Source organism: Anser cygnoides, chromosome 3, assembly GCF_040182565.1.
Source record: "Anser cygnoides isolate HZ-2024a breed goose chromosome 3, Taihu_goose_T2T_genome, whole genome shotgun sequence".
NCBI classification, from domain to species: Eukaryota; Metazoa; Chordata; class Aves; order Anseriformes; family Anatidae; genus Anser; species Anser cygnoides.
This window is the reverse complement of record NC_089875.1, coordinates 89202722-89223781: the sequence shown is the minus strand read 5'-3', so window position 1 is coordinate 89223781 and position 21060 is coordinate 89202722. Positions and strand designations below refer to the sequence as shown.

At 38.1% G+C, this 21060-nt stretch overlaps 1 protein-coding gene across 5 annotated transcripts in view; it reads right to left on the bottom strand.

Annotated features, from left to right (window-relative positions):
• The window catches only part of FILIP1 (filamin A interacting protein 1), a 131457-nt gene that overhangs the window by 89238 nt on the left and 21159 nt on the right, over positions 1-21060 (bottom strand). For 2 of the 5 annotated variants that reach the window (XM_048050429.2, XM_048050430.2), the window contains exon 1: positions 16132-16629. The exons of the other annotated variants lie outside the window; for them this stretch is intronic. The gene's annotated coding sequence lies outside the window, so the exon portion shown is untranslated. Of the gene's footprint in view, positions 1-16131; positions 16630-21060 lie in introns of those variants that run through there. 5 annotated transcript variants of the gene reach the window in all.

Below are 21060 nucleotides of genomic sequence, written 5' to 3'. Positions count from 1 at the left end.
ACTTCAGCAAAATGGTTGTGGGATTGTTTTAACATGGGCAAACAACATTTTTTTTTCTCATCTCATTCTTGGAAATGCTTGAAGCATTTTAGTTGGAACTTCCAAAAACAATTCAGACTCAGCCAGACGTCCAGCCTGAACAACTGAAGTTTGGCAAAGTTGTAAGCAACTGTGTTTCATACAATACTAGATATTTTAATGAAAATTGTCAGGCAAACTTAGATAGACGTCTTGCTATAAGTTTGCTCTGTAGTATTTCTGCTCTTCTGTGTCCCAGCTTAACATCATTGCAAGTCAATTGGCATACATGGCTTTTAATATAGCTTAATATCTGCTCACATTTATACTTCATATTTTTATCTCTTGCTAATTCAGAGCTGATTAGCTATATTTTGCTAGCATTATGACAAAACAGAGACTAACAGAAATCCTTTAAATGCCTCTGTTAACAGAGTTTCAGATTATTTTCTAGGTCAGAGAAATCTGTGTAAGCCTCACAGAAGTATTTGGATGGAACATCCTGATTTTCCCAGATTTCCCATGACTTTAAGGAAGGACTCGCACAGAAAATTTAAGATAAAGCAACTGAAGCAGTTCACTTAGATCAACTAATTCTCTTGCTAGAATTAAACAGATGAGATTGAGAATGTATCTAGCTGTGTTCATAAGACTGCCTATCAACAAATGCATTCCCTTCCGTGTTCAAAAAAAAACAACAAAAAAAACCTTTTAAAAGATGCTAAAATAAAGACACAGCTTTTGTTAACACAGTTCATATTTTACAAATATTTTCATTTGTAAATGAAACAGAAGCAGTGTACGTTCTCACATTCACTATCATATTCTCAGTGGATTACGTGATTTCTTAGAGTGTACATGAAAAAAGGACAGGGTTTGAAGATTGGTGAGCTGACACAGACAGTACATTTTCAGATGCCCTTAGAAATGTCTAAATATTCCTTATAACAATTTCAGCCAAGCTTACTAAGTTTTTTCCTTTATTTGATCTGCAAATGACCTATTTTGGCAGCATTCTGAAAATATATAAAAAAAACAACATAACATCTGCAATTTATGTTTTCCTGCCTGTAATGCTCTATGACAGCATTTTTAAGATGAACCTATCTGACACTCTGCCAGATTTCTCTGCGATGTCCTTGGGAATTCTGACCTATTAAACTACAATGAAGCTTTAATGCAAGCTGTTTAAGAAAGGCTTTCTTTCCATAAAATAAATAAATAAATAAATAAATGTTTTGGTTTTAGGAGTTACATAGATGCAACACTACTCTTCAGTTAGAGTCTGAAAGATTCTGCTGGACTGAGCGAACTGCATGAAAAAATGCTAAAGTTTTACCACCCTTGATAAGCCTGTGGAAAAAAAGAATTCTACCAAAGAAGAGATTTAGAATAAATCAAAACTAAAACACAACAGTACATACTCTAGGTATTTCTTAGACTGTCACAGGCTACATAATCTACTATCACCACTGGATTCACAGTGGCTCAGGAAACCTAGGTTTTATTGCTTTGTTGATAGCACGATGACACTGTATTATCTATTTGTACTGGTAGATATATTTTTTTTCAGTGATGACTTGTGCTTTCTTCTTATATCTATGGAGAGAAATGGGAATATGAAGTTAATCTCCAAATTTTCTAGTGTCAAGTCCCGTGGCCTAGAGAAAAGCCAGAGCACCTGCACGAGGATTCCCACTGCAGGGGGACTGGGAGCAGAATAGCCTGAGTAGATGCTGCAGCTGAAATTATGCTGGGTGATATCTTCTAGTAAACAACTCATCCCACCTAAAACCATGGTTTTGAGTACTCTGAAGGAGATTCGGGTTAAATTCAGTATGTAATTTCAGAGAAAAGAAATGAAAATGTGGTGTATGAACTGGAGAAACAGTTCCTTTTGCTATGTCTGATCTTTTTTTCCCACACTAAAGTCACAAGAAGCCAGAGGTACTATCAGAGTGAGGCTGAAAAATGGTAAGAAAATGTTTTGTGTCCTCTTCTTTCACTAGTCCCTATTCCCTTTCAAGGCCAAGTACTGTTTAAAGTTCTTACTATACAGAAAGAAACTGTTGTTCAAATTGTCCACATGATTCAAACCAGGTATTTGACGTGACTGAGTGTTGGGTCGCATGGAGTAAGGAAAACTCTATGACGTTGCATTTAACTTTGAGTCTCCCCAAGTGTCTGCTCTTGCTCCAGTAAATACTTAAGTATTTCATATAAAGTAGAAAAATATTCTATGCAGAGAATGAAGCAGTCATCCCAGAATAATTCACATTTAAAGTATTTTCCTGGGAGGTGGAGGACTGTGATTTAATCCCTATCTCATAGTAAGTATCCTAACCTTTTCCTTCGTGGGTTGCTTTGTGTTTTTTTTTCATGGTTCCAAACTCCCACTTGCCTTCCTGTTCTTTAAATTTTGCTAGAGGAGCCCCATAAGAAAAACAGTATTTTGCTGTCTGGTAAAATATTTAAAGCAAACAAAAACTAATGTGCCTCACTGCAAATCCTGAAAAAATATAGCAAAGCATTTATTTATTTTTATTTTTAGGTTCAACCATTAATCCAAAAAGTACAAAGATATACATAGACTTAATCATAATTAATTTTCCTGGGAATCCTTTAAAGGACTAACTGAACAGTATCTCCCTCCCACCATTCTGTCTGGGTTTCTCTCTTGCTGTCTGCTTCTCAAACCTATCCTCTACTTTCTTCTTCCCCTCTCTTACATCTTTGGAGGCTCAAGGGCAGAACTGGGAGCTCTGCAACAAGTATATTTTTTATTTTTTATTTTTTATTTTTTTTGTCTAGGAGGAAAGGTCTTATATTTGTGAAAAGTTCATTTTGTGTGCATCACAGTACTACTGAGTGATTACTACCCAAAAACTTTTATGAACCGAGAAATCAAAGTTTGTTTTTTAGCAGATTATGCATTAAGATGGAGAAAATATGTTTTGTATTAACAATGGTAATGAATATAAAAAACTACCTCGATAATATATATATATCGCAACAACTAATGTATGGCAACAAATAACAATTGACATATTGCATGTCTATGTACGCATTATTATTTTTATTCCCAGATCCAGGAGCATATTTTCTTAGAGTGTGGGAGGGGAGATGAAACAAGGGAAAGATGAGGAGCTGTTGCTGCACCATCAGCAATCGTGGTATGGCTCATGCACTCCCCCAGAACATGGCCTGGCTGCTGCCATAATGCTCACCCAGGCTGGAGCTGTGCCTGCCCCGAGGCTGGGAAATCCTCTCACACTTTGACTACATGAACACCAAGATGTTCTCCCTTGGCTAGAAAACTCCTGTCTCCTCTGGTATTTCATAAAAATAAAACTCTTAACTGCAGCCTTTTAGCGACTGACTGTGTTGTAAAACACTGGCTACTTTATTCCTGTGTCCCCTTCTCGCTGAACCCACTCAGGTTCTCCGGTCTTTGCACCTTGCTCCCTGAACCTATTTTTCAGTGTGTTACCATCTATCTATATGTGCCCCATTACAAACGAGTGATATGACTAATTTCATAGTCACACAGTTGTGCTGCAATGCAGGTAAAGCCATGAGGAAGCCAGCATTTTCAGCCTAAGTAAGGGAGCCTTCAGATAGCGTTGATGTTGGGGTGAACTGAAATGTTATCTGTCAGCTGTAGCTGTCAGCACAAATATTAAAGAAAGAGCAGCTGCATCGTGCCACAAGCAGGGGAGTGGAGCAATCGTAGCTCCAAAATAAACCTTCGAGTCAGACAGAGTTTTCTTTTAATGAACCCCATTAATAGCCGTAGACTGTTTATTTTCAAGCCTACTTTGAGCCAGTTGATAATGTTCCTGCTTTTAAAATGTTCAAAACAAAAACCTGAAATGCAAGTAAAGATCAATTTAGAATGGGACTTTTTGAGAGGTATGTTATTACACCTATACAATGTATTTTTTTCCTAGTAATTATTTTCAGCTTCTGCATCCCTAAATTTGCCTGCAGTGTTTCAGTGCGTAAGTGCTGATATGACAATATTGATAAAATAATATAAAATCATAAGCACGTTTCTCAGTTGGAAGAAAATTCTTATCTTATTGTAGCTTCTGTAGGATTTTCTTCTCCCTTTTCAGAACATTTCATTAATAAGATACGTATCTATCCTGAAAATATTTATTAAAAAATAACATCTTGAAGTCTTTTTGGGTAATGATTAAAGAAAATAATAAGCTGCAGTCTCTTCGGGATCCTGAATTCCAAGATAAATGTAATAAAGCTTGTGGTGGAGTGTTATTGTTTACTGCTTGGAAAAACTTATGCAACAGCATAATACTGTTCTGATTTTTGAGCTGCTGCTAATGAAGTACAACCAGACAGGGTACATTGCCATGAGTCAGGAAATCTGGATGTTCCTGGACAGAGGCCAAGGGAGCTTAGACACATCAGAGATGTGATGTATATGTATCCTCTGGGGGAGATACATGGAGTTGTTTTCAAGCATCTCAAGCTGCCTGATTCAAGAAGCAACCAAATGACCACCCTGAAACGAAGTTACAGGCTGTCCATTTCTCAGAGTCCCTTGTCTGAATACCAGGAAAACAAGAATGAAGTAGGCTTTCCAGGGGAGCTTAGAGATTAGATATTAGGCTCAGCCTTGGGACGGCAGGTCCAAAACCCTGCAGGTTTTACTTTGTTCTTTCTCTATAAAAGGAAAAAAAAGAAAAAAAAAACACCCCCACAACCACCCCCCCAAAAAAAAACAAACCAAACCCACAACACACACACACACACACACAAGAGACTAAAACAGAACCCACAAAATTCAGAAAACAAACAAACGAAAAACTGATATGATGCGATTTACTGTAGACTTTTAAACAAATCTTCTGGACACATAGTGTGTTGAAGAGTGATGAAGGCTCTATCACAGCCTTGTAAGAGCATGAGTGCTGCTGTCATACACGTGGGGAGGAGCTCCCCTCACCACAACAATAAAGCATTTGCTGAAACGTTGCTCCATTTCTGTACAGCACTACAATACATATACAGCTTCCTAGCATTTTTGCAGACCTTAAAATGTTGTTACCACGGGAAACATTGAGGGAAAATAACTGTTTTCCTAAAGCTAGCTGGGGATCCTGTAAAAGGGTGCTGCTGGTTTCTTTTCCTTTCCACTCCCTGCTCTTGCAGGTTAATATAACCAACCCAGGAGACTTTCATTTTTCACTCTTCCTTTTTTGGTAGCTGTGCTTTCCTTCTCTTCCCACAACCTTTCCCCACATCTTGTCCCAGGGGAGGACTACAGATGCCACTGCTGCTTGGGGCAGAGCAGGGCGTACAGGGCAGATGAACCCCTGTCACTCCTTTCCTTCCAGGTATGTGGTGGCTTTTTGGACTTCCATGTTTTGCACCTTTTATTTCTATCAGGAGAAGCTCTTACGATAAAGAGCTGATCTTCCTTTTACGAAATCCGTGGAAGGGCAATTTATTACCCAATTCTTTCCCTCCACAGGAAGGCTCTCAAGTAAACTAATAAATAATGCCAGATCTCCTACCTCTCTCTCGAGTAGCTTTGGGCCCTTTGTCACAGTTGCTGCTGCCATTAAACCAAGGCAGGGCCAGTGTGACAGCCCTGGGCTGCCTTCTGCTATATTTTGGCAGCTGTGCCTGCAAACCTTGGCCTGCTTCACGTGTGCCATGGCAAATAGATGAGTCTTGGACTCCTTCCTGCTCCCACACTCAATCCCCTATCTAATGGTATTGCCAATTGTGCTCGTACAAAGTTTTGAGTCAAGCTTGCAAAGCCATGGTTTCAGGAGATTTTAAAGCAATACATTGTGGAATCTTTTCAGTGGCCTTCTGGTGTCAGATCCAGAGCTTGTAGCCTTCAACTCTTGAAGCTGTGAGGGCTGTGGTGTTTGTTTTTGTTTGTTTGTTTTTCTTCTATTTTTTCTCTGTTTTTAATTAAAGATGAATCATGTAATGTTAACCTAATTCCTAGAGTAAGTCCTTATTGAAAATGCCAGTTGCTGAGAGAGCCGTCTGAGCTGCTACCATTGCTTTGGCCAACTGGGCAGGCCTAGAGACCCAAGCCGCCTGCTGGGCCTACAGGAGCCAGGCAGCACCACAGGCTGCTCCTGTTTTCCAGGAGCTCTCTCTTCCCCCAGCCAGTACACTCGGTCAGTGGGGCCTGTCCTTATCCCCATGGCAGCTCTGGGGATGCCCCACCACCAGCTGATTTGGGACAGCTATGTGCCAGACAGTGTTTCCCCACATATCCACCCCTTCCCTCAAAGGCACCAACATTTTCCCACCAAATTGTTTTTTTTCCCTCAGCACCCTCCCTCTTGTACCAGGCTGCTTGTCCTGAACACTCTCTGTCCCTTCCTTTTGACACAAAAAAGCAAACAGACCACCACCGATACCACTAGTACTCATGGGGACTTCTGTTACCTTTAGCTCCGTAGCAGTTCTTAGCAAAATAACACCCCCAGGAGCTGACAGCACTTTCTCTGCCCTGTGAATTACTTCTGGTACAACTGAATCTGAGGGACTGTTTTTCTTTTTCTTGAAGCCTTTTAGTATTGACACTAGTTTGGCTCCTATTTTGGCATGTTTTTCTTGTCATAGCATCCTGGTCACAACCCTGGTCCTTCTCTTTCCTTTTTCTGCTGCATATGGCTAATTGCTTGCTACCCACAAGTCAGGGCACAGCTATGCTTCCCTCTGGAGAGCTCCTCTAAAAATACATATTCTTGTCACTCACATAAATTCAACTGCTATTCCTACTTCTCCCAGTAGAATCTGGTTTCCAAGGAAGGCTATTTAAATCTCCTTATTCAAAGCTGTTGACATGATGTTCAATACTGCAACATCTCAGGGTGTCAAAGTCACTGCTATATTTATCCTTGTAACATCCCAGGTGTTATTAAAAGTACTGAAGTAAATAGCTTGCTGGGAGTCGTACAAGGAGTCACTGATGTGAAAGCTAGCCATTTAACCAGCCTTCTTCTCCCCACGGCATGTATCTAACACCTGACGTTTTATAGTAAAACTACCTGAAAGGGATAAACAACAAAATTCAAACATGACACAAATATTTTGGAGATGAAACATGAATTTACCAGTGTTTCTCATTAATAAGCAATCTATCAGATGTCCTGTCACTCTTACAGTCTATTCCCTGTAGTGCAATTTAGTCTTTGTTTATGTAACTAATGCTGGAGGTATCTAAATTAACTCTCCTTGCGTGCAGTCACGCTTGCCACATGCTTAAGTACTTGCTACTGCTTTAGAGGGATTTTTTGAGCTGACAGTAGTGGCCTGCAGAATTGGTGTTCCTGCCCTGCTTATTTCTTAAGAAGCTGCTACAAACTGTTATTACATTCAGGGTATTTACTGGACACTTTCATAGATTATTCAGTTTATTCCTGATACATTCCTGTGTTTCCTTTGTACTACTGGAGCTAAAGAGAAACTTACTACACTGTCCATAGCTAGCTTCACAGATTTTTCTGGTACTTCAGTTCTCAGAGAACCATGGCGCTATAGGTGATGTGGCTCATAGCAGGGACTGAGCAGGGACAAGAAACCGGTATTACTGCTGGGAATTTGTTTTTCCAGAACCAGGCAACTTTCACATTCACAGAGCGGGCCCTGAACATGTCCTCCTGAGCCCTCTCATGTACCACAACAATCCCGTCCTGCATTTCCATTTACAAATAGATCAATTCTGTCTCAAGGCTATTGACATTGTAGCCCCTCCATCTTTCTCATAAAAGCTGTTCAAAAATCACAGAATCATAGAATCATAGGATCATAGGATGGCTTGGGTTGGAAGGGACTTATGGACCAACTAACTCCAACTCACCTGCCACAGGCACAGATGCCACCCGCTAGATCAAGTTGTCCAAGGCCCTATCCAGGCTGGCCTTGAACACCTCCAGGGATGGGGCATCCACAGTTTCTCTGGGCAATCTGTGCCAGTGCCTCACTACCCCAGTGAGTGAAGAATTTCTTCCCAGTGCATAATCTAAATCTATCCTCTTTTAGTTTAAGACAAAATAATGTTGTGGTTAGGAAAGTATTCTCTGAAAGTAGGAAAATCAGTTTAGTTAATTTTTTCTCCAACTCATAAACTATTAAAACCATTGGCCATATGGATTCAAGGCAGTGTAATTAAAGATGCTATTATCTGGTTAACGTGATTTAGATGCCCTAAGCTTTAAAACATTACGCTTGCTGGCCTTGTGCTGAAGGACTTCTTGTCTGTCCTAATCCACTCTGGTGTCTTTCAGAGCATGGTCCCATCTTCCTACATCACAGTAGCTTTCTCACTAACTTAACCCCTATGGTTGCATTTGGGCAGCCTGTATTTAAGAAGCTCCAAGGGTAATATGTATGACCTCTGTGTGTGCATGTGATATTAGCTCAAGTTCTTCTCTGTAGCAAGTGCTGAGTTTGCTCTAGCCAAACACGGTGGGATCCAAGACCTCTGTACAACACCGGCAGTGAGAATTCCCTTGGCTTTTTCCACTCGTCTCTACTGATGACGGCAAAATTCTAGTTACAGCATCCAGTTTTAGGAATATTACTTGCTGATCCCCCTAAAGAGAAACAGAATACCTGTTTCTAGGTATGAGAAAGGTACCATAGGTGTGAGAAATCCTGTATGGTAAGACTGCCTGTCCCACCCCTTTGAGTTCCACAAGACCACTGCTTTGCCTTTGCTTTATGCTACAGTAACCACCACCAGGTAAATCGAGATGCTTCCACAACTAAGAGATTTTCTAGAGCCTAAGCTCTTCCCAGGTTAACCAGAAGTCCACCTAGGAATCTTGTTTGCCATAAGTGTATCGCTCCATGTTCCTGATTAGGATACAATTGGAAAGAGGTTTTCAGTAAGAAAAGTGAACTCAACAGCTGGCAGCAGTCTCCAGGGTTTCCTTCCTCAAAATCTCTGTTTTCCTTCCTTATTTGCTTATTCTTTACTATCTCTATGCCAGTCTTTCAGTTTATTGGACTAGCTGAAAACATAATGATGAAGTACACTTGACATTTTTTCAGAATTCATTTGCAGAAAGGTGTCATCTTAATGGCATAATTCTAAATGTTTGGCTTTGAAACAGAATGTGTCATGGAGAAGGAGGAGGGAGTACATTTTAATAGCTGATATAAACTAGGGTAGCAAATTACAAATGAGATTTTTGGTTCTTATTATGCTTATTTAAGGATATACCACAGCAAACGTAACAAAAACAAAACAAAACAAACAAACAAAAAACAACAGATATTTCATCTTCTGCAATTCTGAAAGTGTCAACCAAAGGACCATGATTTATGTTATTTTCAACCATCTCTCCAGTCATCTTGTATTACAGCACATGGATATGAATACAGTGTTTATCATCACCAGCAAAATATTACTCAGCTAGCCATGTTCAAAACTTTGTGAACCAAACAGGACATGAGACCTGAAAGCACTTAAGATGCACTTAAGATAACTGAAAATAATCAAAGCCCTGAGCAATCTGATCAAACTCTACAACTAGCCCCGCTTTGAGTGAGACTGGATGGCCTCTGGCATTCCCTTACACTTAAATTCTGGTCCTGGAATCCCGTAAGTGGCAGCTCCCATTCAGAGGACACTCAGCTGTGACTCCATCTTTTACTCTTTGCAATGTGATATCTCTTGTCACTTGGATTTCATTTTTTTCGTTTCTGCCACTCAAAGCAACAGTGGTTCCCACTGCCAGCTGCCTCATACCAACATGGTTTCCCTGGCACTCAGAAGGTCTGGTGCCATGTGTGTCCCTCTGTGCAGAAGGGACATCTTGTTCTGCGCTGTTTGACATGCTTGAGGGCATCTAGCATGGTCATGGTTCCCTTCCTTCTGCCTACTACCCAAAATCAAAAATCAGAATGTCAATTTTTCTCTATTTTTTTTTTAAACCAGATTGAGGAATTGAAATCCTTATCTACTGAAATACTATTCAGGTTTCTTTTATCATGTGGAATAATAAAAGTGGGAAAATTGAGATATAACAGAAGACCTCCTGTAAACTTTACCTTAAAATTTAGATCCAAGATGGTTTGTGATTAAACATGTGGGACAAGTGAGATTTTGGGAGTAATTATGAATCACAGGCAAAGGATTTGAATAGGCTTAGCATGATAAGTATATGCTTAATTTTTTTATTATTACTTTTGTCAGCTCAACACTGAACCAATCATGGTTAGCCACGTGTGTCTTGCCACCCTTTCATGTATGTTCTTGCTTACGGTTTTTAAATGAGTATTTTTTCCAAGAATCTGAATTATGTATTTTAAAAGTAAGAATGTACTTTGAGTAACATAACCGGGTAGTATGAGGTTTTATGAATAACCTATCTACTATTTTCACAAATTTGAACTCGAGGATAAACCGTGTATGTTTTCTTTAGTGTATATTTGTTGTCACAGTAACTGTAATTTTCCCAATAAATGGAAATTGCATCGTTTCCTTAAGCATTCAGGTTATTGCACTGAAATAGCATCATGAACTCACCACCACTTCTCCCTTCCTGTTGTCTGGCTAGATCTCATTTAGTTACAGGAACAGGCACTAAAACAGGTTAGTTTAGATATGTGTGCATTAGAAAGCTTGAAGCAAGCCTGCTTAGCCCCATTACATCCTATGACTCATGCATGTGTGGGAAAGACCTTATTTTCACAGAGATCTCTTAGATAAACAAGGCAAGTTGGCAGCAGTTCGATTACACTGATGTTAAGAGTCTCCTGCTTTCCGTTGCATTCATTTGGTTTATATTTTCTGAAAAATGCAAGCAGTCTGATAAACTCTAATGAAAATTCTTTTACCAAGGACACATGACCTTTCATTTTCCTTTACTTTTTTTTTTAAAGAAGCAGCCTTAAAACCAGTTCCTAAAAATTCCCTATTATTACAGTAAAATCCACTTTTTCTCAGTTTTTGAAAGTTCGTTAGTGAAGCTGTAGCTCTTGCTGTCCACAGCCATAAAGCACTAGTTAGATAACTCCCCGCACCTCCCCAACATATAAGCCCCTCTGGACTTCAGATAGAAAGCGGATTTAGCTTCCAAAATATTACTTTTGCATATGCACTGGAAAAATTTTTTGAACAACATAAATCACAAAACATTATACACTTTGACACCATTTCCCCAAAAAGGAAAAGCAAAGAAAGCAATCCTTACTGTATTAAAGAGCTGTTAAAGTATATAAATCAAACTCAAAACGTTTTTTTGCTAATCCAGTGAGGTGTTTGCTCTTTTTCTGAAACCCCACTGCTTTCTATCTGGATGAGTCTATTCACATAATAAATGATCAAGATTTTAATTGCAGCTTTATCATCTCTGAAATGAAACTTATTTGGACATCGTACAGCAATCTTTTAGATTCACACACCCCTTTGGTTGTGTCAGCTAACAGCAACTAGACGGGTTGCCCATTTAAGGGAAAAAGTACAGGCTCCAGCCCATTTCCCTGTACTTCGCATGTGTTTGTCCCACTCCTTCAGCAATGCATTCTCTAATGCCAAAAAACATTTCTGCTCTCACAAAAAGCATGCACATGTGCACACACATATGCACTTTTCTGATTAAGCTTCAGCTCTCGTAGAGCCATAAAATTAAGGATGTGGATGTTGGAATTCTTTTTTTTTTTTTTTTTCATTTCTATCATACCACATAAAGTGATTTTCTATTAACTGGAAAGGAAGAAAAAAAGTAATGCTATTTCATTACCTCAATAACACCACTCTCTAAACAGCCCTGGATATATCATGTATTTTAACAGCTGTGTATCTTTAGAAGAATAATTCCAAAATAGCCCATAATTGTGCTTTTAGGATACATGCCTTTAATTGTAGGAATTGTTTCATTCTCTGTAATTGCAAAGTGTGTAAACCATTTTGGAGGCAATCACAATCTATGTAATTTTACATATCACCTTTGCATCTAGCATTTGCATGCTTTACTTGGAGAAAGTATAAGCAGAATGAGAGTGATAGGGCAAAGCCATCTTCGATTAAAAAAAAAAAAAGGACACTATGTAATCATTAGAGCCATGATTTTCACAAATACATTAGACATCATACAACCTGCAACATCAGAGACTCTCATAGCCTCTCCTCAACAGGAAACAGATACAATTGTTCCTGTCCTTTGGATGCCAGTACCTCAAAGAATAATTAAAGGACTCTGCTAAAAATGTCTTTTTTTTTTCCTAGTAACACTAACTTTGTACAAATACTAGCTACTAAGTGAGAAAAAGAAAAGTTAAGAAATATTAATTATTAGATCCAGTATCAAGAATAACTTTTATGCCCTAGATAATTCTGACTTCTCGTCTGTTTTACATGATAACTGACCTCTGAAATTTGCTGGCATTATGTACAAAATCAGGAAACAACCTTCAGCAGGAAACACTGACAGAAATTAAGAGAGAAAAAGCTAAAAAGAAAACCACCAGAATAAGATGGTGAAACCGAAAATTACAGGCACTTGTGCTTCTTACAAAGAAGCATTTAAACTTTTCTGTGTAGCAGATAACATTATCTTGTCACATGCACATTTTTCTCCTTCTTGATTTCAGTTCTTATCTCAGGTTTTAAATACTAAATATGTTTGTTGAAATAGGAAGTATCAGTAGATGGAGTTCTTTCTAGTTTGTCTTGTTTCATATGGCTTCTTCAAACACATTATAGCTGTTTCTCCAAATGGCATTTCAGATATGCAGTAGGGCAAAATCCCTCCCCCAGATTCAGATTATGTATTAAAACAGTATGGCAAACTGCAACAGTAGCTCCTTGAGAAAGGAAGGGAAGAAACAGGAAATGAGAGAAAAAGTAAGATGTCTCTTGAGAAAAAAAAAAAAAAAAGGACATTAATATAGATGATCTCTTTTGGTAAATGCTCTTGAGGGGACTGGAAATTTGTCTATTAATTATTGAACACTAAGACCTGATCTTATTAAACTTTAAGGAAAACTCACTTTGAATTCAGTGGCATACACTTGGCCTCTGCCTCAGTGCAACTGTGAGGCACAATTTTAATTTATGCCTGGGGGCACAACAACTGAGTTAGATGAGATTAGCAAAAGCCTTAAATTAAGCACGTATGGAAATCTGTGCCAACAGAATTCCTATCAGCAGGAGGTTTACTGATACATTTGTATCAGTAAAAAGCTTTCAGTATGGAAACAACTACACTGGCAAAGTTGTGATCCAGAGGACCACAACAGGAGATGCTAGAAAACGTAGAGATTTTCTGACATACTTGTGCTTACTTTCAAACTGCCACCAGGAAACACAACTTCAGGAGTCCTACCTCGGTCAGCTTAGCTTGGTTTGTAGAGAAGTTTAGTCTTTATGTGACAGTAGCACCAGGTGCTACACTGAGAGGCACAATAGAGAATTTATTCACTAGATCAGTCTCAAGCTTACTGAAACCTGTGGCATAGATGATGGACCAGTTAACACCACAGTTGTGATTAATTGTCCACCAAATACAAGTGGGAGGAGTAAGGGTAAATCACAGCAGATACAGGCAGGGGCAGAACTGTGGTGAGCCTTGAAGATGAACTTCAGGTCTTTGAATCTGGCGTTAAAAAGAACCAGACGTTCTATAAAGAGATTGAAAGATGGGGGTGATGACAAGATACTCAGTTAAGATGATGACTTTAACTGTGACTAGATTGGCTAAAAGAGGTCATAAATTATAATATTGCTATAATGAAGGTGGAAGAATGAGCCACAGGCAGAGTCTGGAAGTGGATTCAGATTGGGAGGGATACACAGTCTTTAGCACCATGAATGGTATCATTCATTTTCCACAGCTATGGGAATATAAACAAAATCAAAATAATATAGAAGAGGGAAAATAAATGAGTGTGCTTGTCTTCCAATAAAATCTCTACAAAGGAGAATATTGCCAAAACCTAAATTACTTTTTGATTTGATATAAAATTGAGCTTGGTTTCACTGTAATCATTAGTAGAATTGGCTATTCTTCAAAAATGAAACCATCTGTTGAATAGCCACATTGCATATTCCACAGATCTGATTGGAAAATCTCAGAGCCTCTTTGTGGACACCTGTTGAGAAGAGTAATTTTAGCCTCCTTCTCCATTTTGAAATGGAGAGGAAGACAGATGTATGTAAAACCACAACTCCATGTGTTAGAGTTAGAAGTTGCTATCAGACTCTTCCAAAGTTTCTTCATTTGATAAAATTTTGAGGCTAATAAATTTCCCCTTTTCATTTAAAAGCTTTGCTAAGCAAAAATTCCACAAGAAAACTAAAATTTTTAAATTGTATATCATGCTGAGCAACAACTGAAACCAAAAAGCAGTTGGTAATTAGCATATTTTCCCACATTTTGTCATTCATATGTATTCAGAAGGTGAAGTTTGACATTTCTCCACAGTTTTTCTTATTTGTAAATTAATTCAATGAAAATAAGAAACAGTAACTTTCACTCTAATGTCAAGAAGACAAAAACTGTATAAATCATATTTTCTCAGCTTTATTTCTTATTGTACAGCTTTCTTATGAAAAAATAACTTTCTCAGGATATGTCTACATTAAAAAGTAATACCAAAGTTTCCTTTTGAGATTTAGACTTGGGATACCATAGTGTAGTAATTCCACAGTAATCATTATCACATTAAATCATGGCCACCAAAAATATTCCTATTTAGTGCTTAAGTAGGATGCCGCTTGCTATGAAATAAAAAGCAAACTATATTACTTTTGCTTTTAAGAACTTTTCCCCATCCTAACACTTCATTTATCTTATTGTTTCAAAGGCAGTTACTTTCTCAGCCACCCGGTCAAAGTAGCTTCAGAGCATTTTGTTTCATCCAATCTGCAAGCATATCATTGCTAAGATGTGGTATTGATGTAATTTACATAGTATGCAGGGGTGAACCTAGAATGATTTAGCTAAAGCAAGACCTTCTCCGCTTCCTGAGGCAGTCCCTGAGTCTGCAGACTGAGTGTCAGTGTAGACAGTCAACATAGACTCAGTCAGTCCGTTCCTTAGGACAAATATTTTTCATCCGAGACAATTCTACATAAATCTGCAGAGAGAATTTTTGCACGTGTTAAGTGCATTCTTTAAATCATTGCCTTCATAACTAAATTCATATTACAGATGAATTCATAATCAGTGCATCTTTTAAAAAATAATGGATAACAAATTTATTTTATTTGGAGAAAACGGGTTTAAAAGACCAAGGGAAATTCATTCCTCAATTGACCAAAGAGCTTTTGTTAGTTTAGACAAAGCAAATCATACTGAGCAATTACTCTCCTAAGTTATATGACCATTACAAGACCATAGGTTATTCAAACAGATACACAGGCTTCTGCTGTGGTGTCACGGTAGAAGATCTGAGAACTTATTTCTCATTAATTTTGCTAAAAGGAACAAACACTTTAAAAACAATGACCCAGCTCAAGCACACCTGGATATAAGAAACATAAGGTCAGTTTTTAGGAAAGTTGCCTTATGCAGATTATGTAGCTAATGAATCAATCAGATTAATACTCTCTCGGTATAAATAATTACAAGAGGAAGAACCAAGAGCTACTGGAGTAGTACTAAAGGTACCAGGTGTGCCTGCACACTGAAAGTTATTAAGGACACAAAAAGTACAAATATGCTAGGTCACAAACTATGCAGTGAATTCAGTTACTGAACGGCTATTTCCTCTTACTTATCACACAGGCTGTCACTGTTTTTTAATAGCTGCTAAACTATCACTGGTAAGGGGTGATATGTATTCTATTCTTAAATCTTCGTTTGTCTTCTGTCAGCATGTGAGCAGATACAAGCAAGATACATGTCAAAATCCACACACGTTTTTTTTAACTATTACTACTAACTACTTGATTATGCTTGTTCTAAGAACTGAAAAAGTTATTTGAGCAACGTTTTTCAGTGATGAAAGCATTAAACTAAACATCCAAGATGTTTATCCCAGCTTTTATCTACTAAAGTTTGCAAATCATGCAGAAGATTGGTCATAGAAGGGAGCAGACAATAATCAGTAGCAAAGAAGCTCACTTGTAAAAAGAATTCATTAGAGTGGTTAGCTCAGTCTTACCTGTCAGCAAGAACTTAGGAATAGATCCTTTACACTGCCAGATCGCAGTAGCTTGTCCGACAGTACTACCACAGCAGTAGCCTGATCCAGCCCAGGAGAACACAAAGAGAGAAACTTTTCCCACTTTTCAAGGTCTACCAACAGCTGAAGGAATGAAGGAAATAAGGTAGAGAACAGAGGACTGAGTTGCTTCTCGCAGAAATCCCAGGCAGGAGAAGTAGGAGGTATACTCTGTCTGTGTCTCACCCAGACTTTTGTTTAAAAGTTTTTTCAACTGTTGCTAGGTGGTGTTAGGCTTTGGCAGTTTAGTTCTCAGATTGTATTTCCCCTCTTCTGGTCTCTTCACACAGTGTTACAGCAATGACTTTGTTGAGCTCAGCTCGCTTGTGCTATATTTAACCAGTGTTCTCAGCAAGTCAAGCCTGTCAACAGCTGAGAAGTTTGGAGCAGGCTTTGCTGAGTTCCTCAGCTGCTGAATTATCAGTGGATGTAGCACTGCACAGCCCAGCTACTACATTCACTGAAAAGATTGTGAGGAAACCGTCAAATCCTTTTAAGGGCTTCCAGTGACTTCACGGGAGTAATTACTATTTAAAGCACTAAGAACAAGATGTGTATTTAGGCATATATTTTAGACTGCTAGAGAAAGAATACTTGTGTTCACAGCAGATGAGTTCAATTATTTATACAGTGAGGATTTTCCTAGGACATGTAGGAAGTTTATAATTTGAAAGGTATGCACTTCACTTGAGGAAAAATTACACGTGGGGAGAACTTCTTGCAGTATAATTTTTACAGAGTTTAAATTTGTTAAGATGACACAGAGAAATTAATGAAAGGCTTAGGCTGGAAAGTTTTCAGCATGATGTTTATTCCAAAGACAACCTTCTTCCCCAGGACCAAGAGCTTCACTACTCTGTCTCTAACTCTCATTGAAGAAGAAAAGGAGAGCCACACAAACCTCGATTTGCCCGATATGAAGCAGGCAAGAACGAGTATTAGGAACACATCACTCAATACGTTGCATACGTTTTGGTGTATCCACGCTTGTTTCTGAATCTAATTATTGATGCTAATTCCAAGCCTTGTCTCCAAATCAACTGACCAGGAATATCATTGGGCAGTCTCAGACTCTGGAGTGAAGTTCTACCAAGTCATGGCAGAACAGCCCCTGTAAATGTCTCTGGCAAGGAATATTTCTTGCCCTAACAACTCTGTTCTGACCTGAGATGTGCTTCAGAGTGAAATGCAAAATGGGCCTCTTTTGGAAAGCTTTACCCCAGTGACAATTTGCCATATTCATTTAGGGTTAGATGAAGAGGCAAGAAAGAAAGAAGGAAAGAAAGAAGAAAGTAAAAAAACATTTTTAAAATTACACATCCATATTTGTACCTGGAGACATGCCATCTGTTCGGAGCAAAAGCAGGAGATTCACACCAGTCGTAACAATACCCTCTGGTGATGCTGGGTCACTGTGCAGATAGCAGGGGGGAAGCAGAGGGGTATCGTGCTCTTTGTGGTGATTTCAACATGTAGGATCCTAACTGGGCACAACTATGTGAGATGCCAAGGGGTGAGTACGAGCCCTCATGGGATGCAGCTGTAGGATTAGCTGTAGCTTGGTGCTCTAAACCTGTCTCTGGAATGAGACAGGTTTACATTCTGCTTGAGCTGCGATATTTTCTAAACAAGGAAGGAACAGTGAAGGAAGACTTCCATCCCCAATGAGCTTATAAAAAGAACATGTAGTAAATACTAGGTATTATGTCACATAACTGATATTTAGACATTGATGGTAGATTTATAAATGTCCCAAACGCTTCCATTGTATCAAATACATTTTATTTTGGAGACCAAGTAATAAACACTAATTTCATGTTGTCTGTTCAAATATTTAACTTGGACAGAGTATCTAGAATGTACAAAAATATAAACACTTCTATTTTACAGAAACGGCTATTTGGAAGATTATTGTAGGAACAGATAATATATTGGCACAAAGCTTGGTGTTACATACTTCCACTTTGAACTGAAGTGAGTTATGTATATCCACATTCTAAAAAGACCATGTGATTTTGTTCCCTGGTACAAAATTGAGGTATTCCAAGCAGATGAGTAACTTTTTGACTATTCTGGCCTTAACTTCTTGCTCAAAGTTCAATATTAATAGTACTTTATCCATTCACCTACAACAAATTAGGCGAACAAAACAATTAACTAGGTTCATAAATCTCAGAGAAACTGAGTGATTCTCAACATTTCTCTCCCATTAGTTAGTGGCATATTCACTGAGTGGAAAACAATGCAACTTTTTAGGAGGCAATCTCTGCTGCCAGCCCTTGTGGGTGGGTTTCAACAGTGACCTGCTGAAGCAAGTCTGCTCATTCTTCTGCACTTGCAATCATACTCGCCAGCTGTGCCCCATAAATATTTATCCTATAAAACAGTGGGAATTTCAGAAAAAAAATGGGGAAAACAGAAATCAAAGAAAATACAAGCACTTACAGCATAGATAACAGCGCAATTCCTGAAAGTGTAAAACTTCTAACTTTGTGTGGTATAAAAATGGTTCACATTTTCATGTGTACGTATGTATGTATTTTCCCTACTGCTTTGGGAGAAACTATAATTATAAAACATAGGTTGGGGAGGTTGGAGAATAGTAAGATAAGAAACTGAACCACAGAAGAGACTTTTTAGTTTGACATCCTACATGAGGTCTTAGTGTCAACATACAGCATCATCCCAAGGCCTAGTGACATCCTACAACTAAATCTAGAAAGTATGATATCTTCTAATTAAGCAGCCAGGATACTAGAGTCCAGTGTAAATACTCCCAAGAAAAATTTTAAAGGAAGACGAAGCTCTCAGCATTATTTCCATCAAAACACCAAAGGCCAGAGCCACGCAAGGCAAAAGGGACCGAATGAAGCCCTAGAGAGTGAAGACCAAGAGGTGCAGGATGTGTTGCCATCTTTGTAGATCATGTTAGTTACAGATATAGAAAAGGGATTGCCAATGTCCACACTGTCCTATTTCTCTGTACCAACTTCATTAGAAAACAGAAAAGAAAAAAAAAAAAAAAAGTCCTGAGCTGCTCTAGAGAAACCTGTGGTTTGAGGCAGAAATTACCAGCACAAAAAAAACATGTTTTTTTTTATTGACAAGATCAAAACAGATGTCTTCTTCTGACCGTACCGGTCCCACCTGACTTGAAAATGTCTGTAAATAAGCTCCTTCTGGAAAATATATATTAGCATTACTATATAATTTTTATTTCAACTGTCCATCACTGCAGTGAATAACTGTATCTCATTCTCTAAAGCCACGGGGGAATCCAGAGTTAGTGCTTTATACCTTTTTTCTTTTCAAATATTGTACATCATAATTAACTGGCCCAACATACCAGAAACAAATTATCCAAGTGGGTTTAGAGTTTCTTCACTGTATGTTCGGAGAAGCTCTACTATGGGTAAAATTTTGTAAGAGCAACTACAGTCAGTTATTCATTACTTTGCTCCTTATTGAAGGGTACTGAAGAGTACAGACGGCTCTTCACTGAAGGGTAAGGAGTCATTAGTATTTTAGTTTCTAAAAAAAATAATTTTTTATTTGCTTGAAGGGTCTTCTGTCATCTTGGTTTTATAAGACTTTTGTTCACTTCCATAAAAGCTGTATTATTTTAGATTGCACTGCTGCTTTTAGCTTTGTTTCGGCTTTACGGTGTAACTGGCAGGGAGGATGGTTGATCATATTTTGATTAACCTGATCTGGGCTGCATCCCCTCAGACCTATATTTTGAGAAGGCAAGGTATTTTTTTTCTGCTTTTCCAGATACTATTGTCACCTCATAAAACTGATATTGCTTTTTAGATATTAGATTTTCTATATCCTCAGTTCAAGCACCTGCTTTTTTAGAACCAAAGAATAAAACATTTCTGCCACCTAGTTCATAGATTTCATTTAGTTGTCTATTTTATAATCTTGCCAAATTAATGAAACTAATAAAACTTTGTGATATTCCACAACTCAAATATTTTGCCAGATACATAAATTATTTTCCTAGGTGTAATTTAAAAGGGAATTGTGTAATTAACACTGTTATAAAGGCTTAAACCTTTTACTCCCTGATTTTTTTTGACATCTGCAAAACATATGCCATTAATCTTAATTTTATTCATTGTAAACACATCACATATATCTAAAAAATCAGTGACTTAAGATTCTTGCCACAGCCACACATTTCCAGGAACTCTTACTGGAGTTTTATAATCTTTTCTGTAATAGTTTTACATGCTTTATCAGTGAGATAAAAATAGGGTGTGTTTCATTTTGTTTTTTTCATATGATGTCTTGATCTATATTTTTTTCTTCAGAAATAATTTCTTTTTAAACTATTTTAATGAAAGAAACATGTTAAAATGCTTGGATATTTCAGTTGTTTTAAATTTGATATTTTTCCATTTTGCCAACAAAAATATCAGCATTTCATAAGTCTTCTCTTAATGAAATAGGCATAATTCTGAGATGACTACAGACACACAACCACATCAAAAATGCCAAATGGCCCATCAGACTTAGAGGGGCACACCACTGTTTATGACAAATGACAGGAAAAAATAGTGATAAGATTAGTATCAGAATTGGACACTTGAGTCTGAAGCTCCAAAACCTGGCACTTGCTAACAGCTGGGTCAAATGGAGACAGCCTGAAGCGTAAGTCTGGAGGAAAGTGCCAAGTCAGGTCTCTGGAAATGGAGCAAATCATCTTATTTGCTCCACTTCCACACCCCAGGAGTGGTATGTAACTTGCTCAAAGACTATGATAAAAATGAGCTGAGCATGGATTAATTGCTTTTAAGGCCAGAATAAGCTACTTTGATAATCTAATATTGCCTCCTACACAGGAAAGGCAGGGGAATTTTCCTC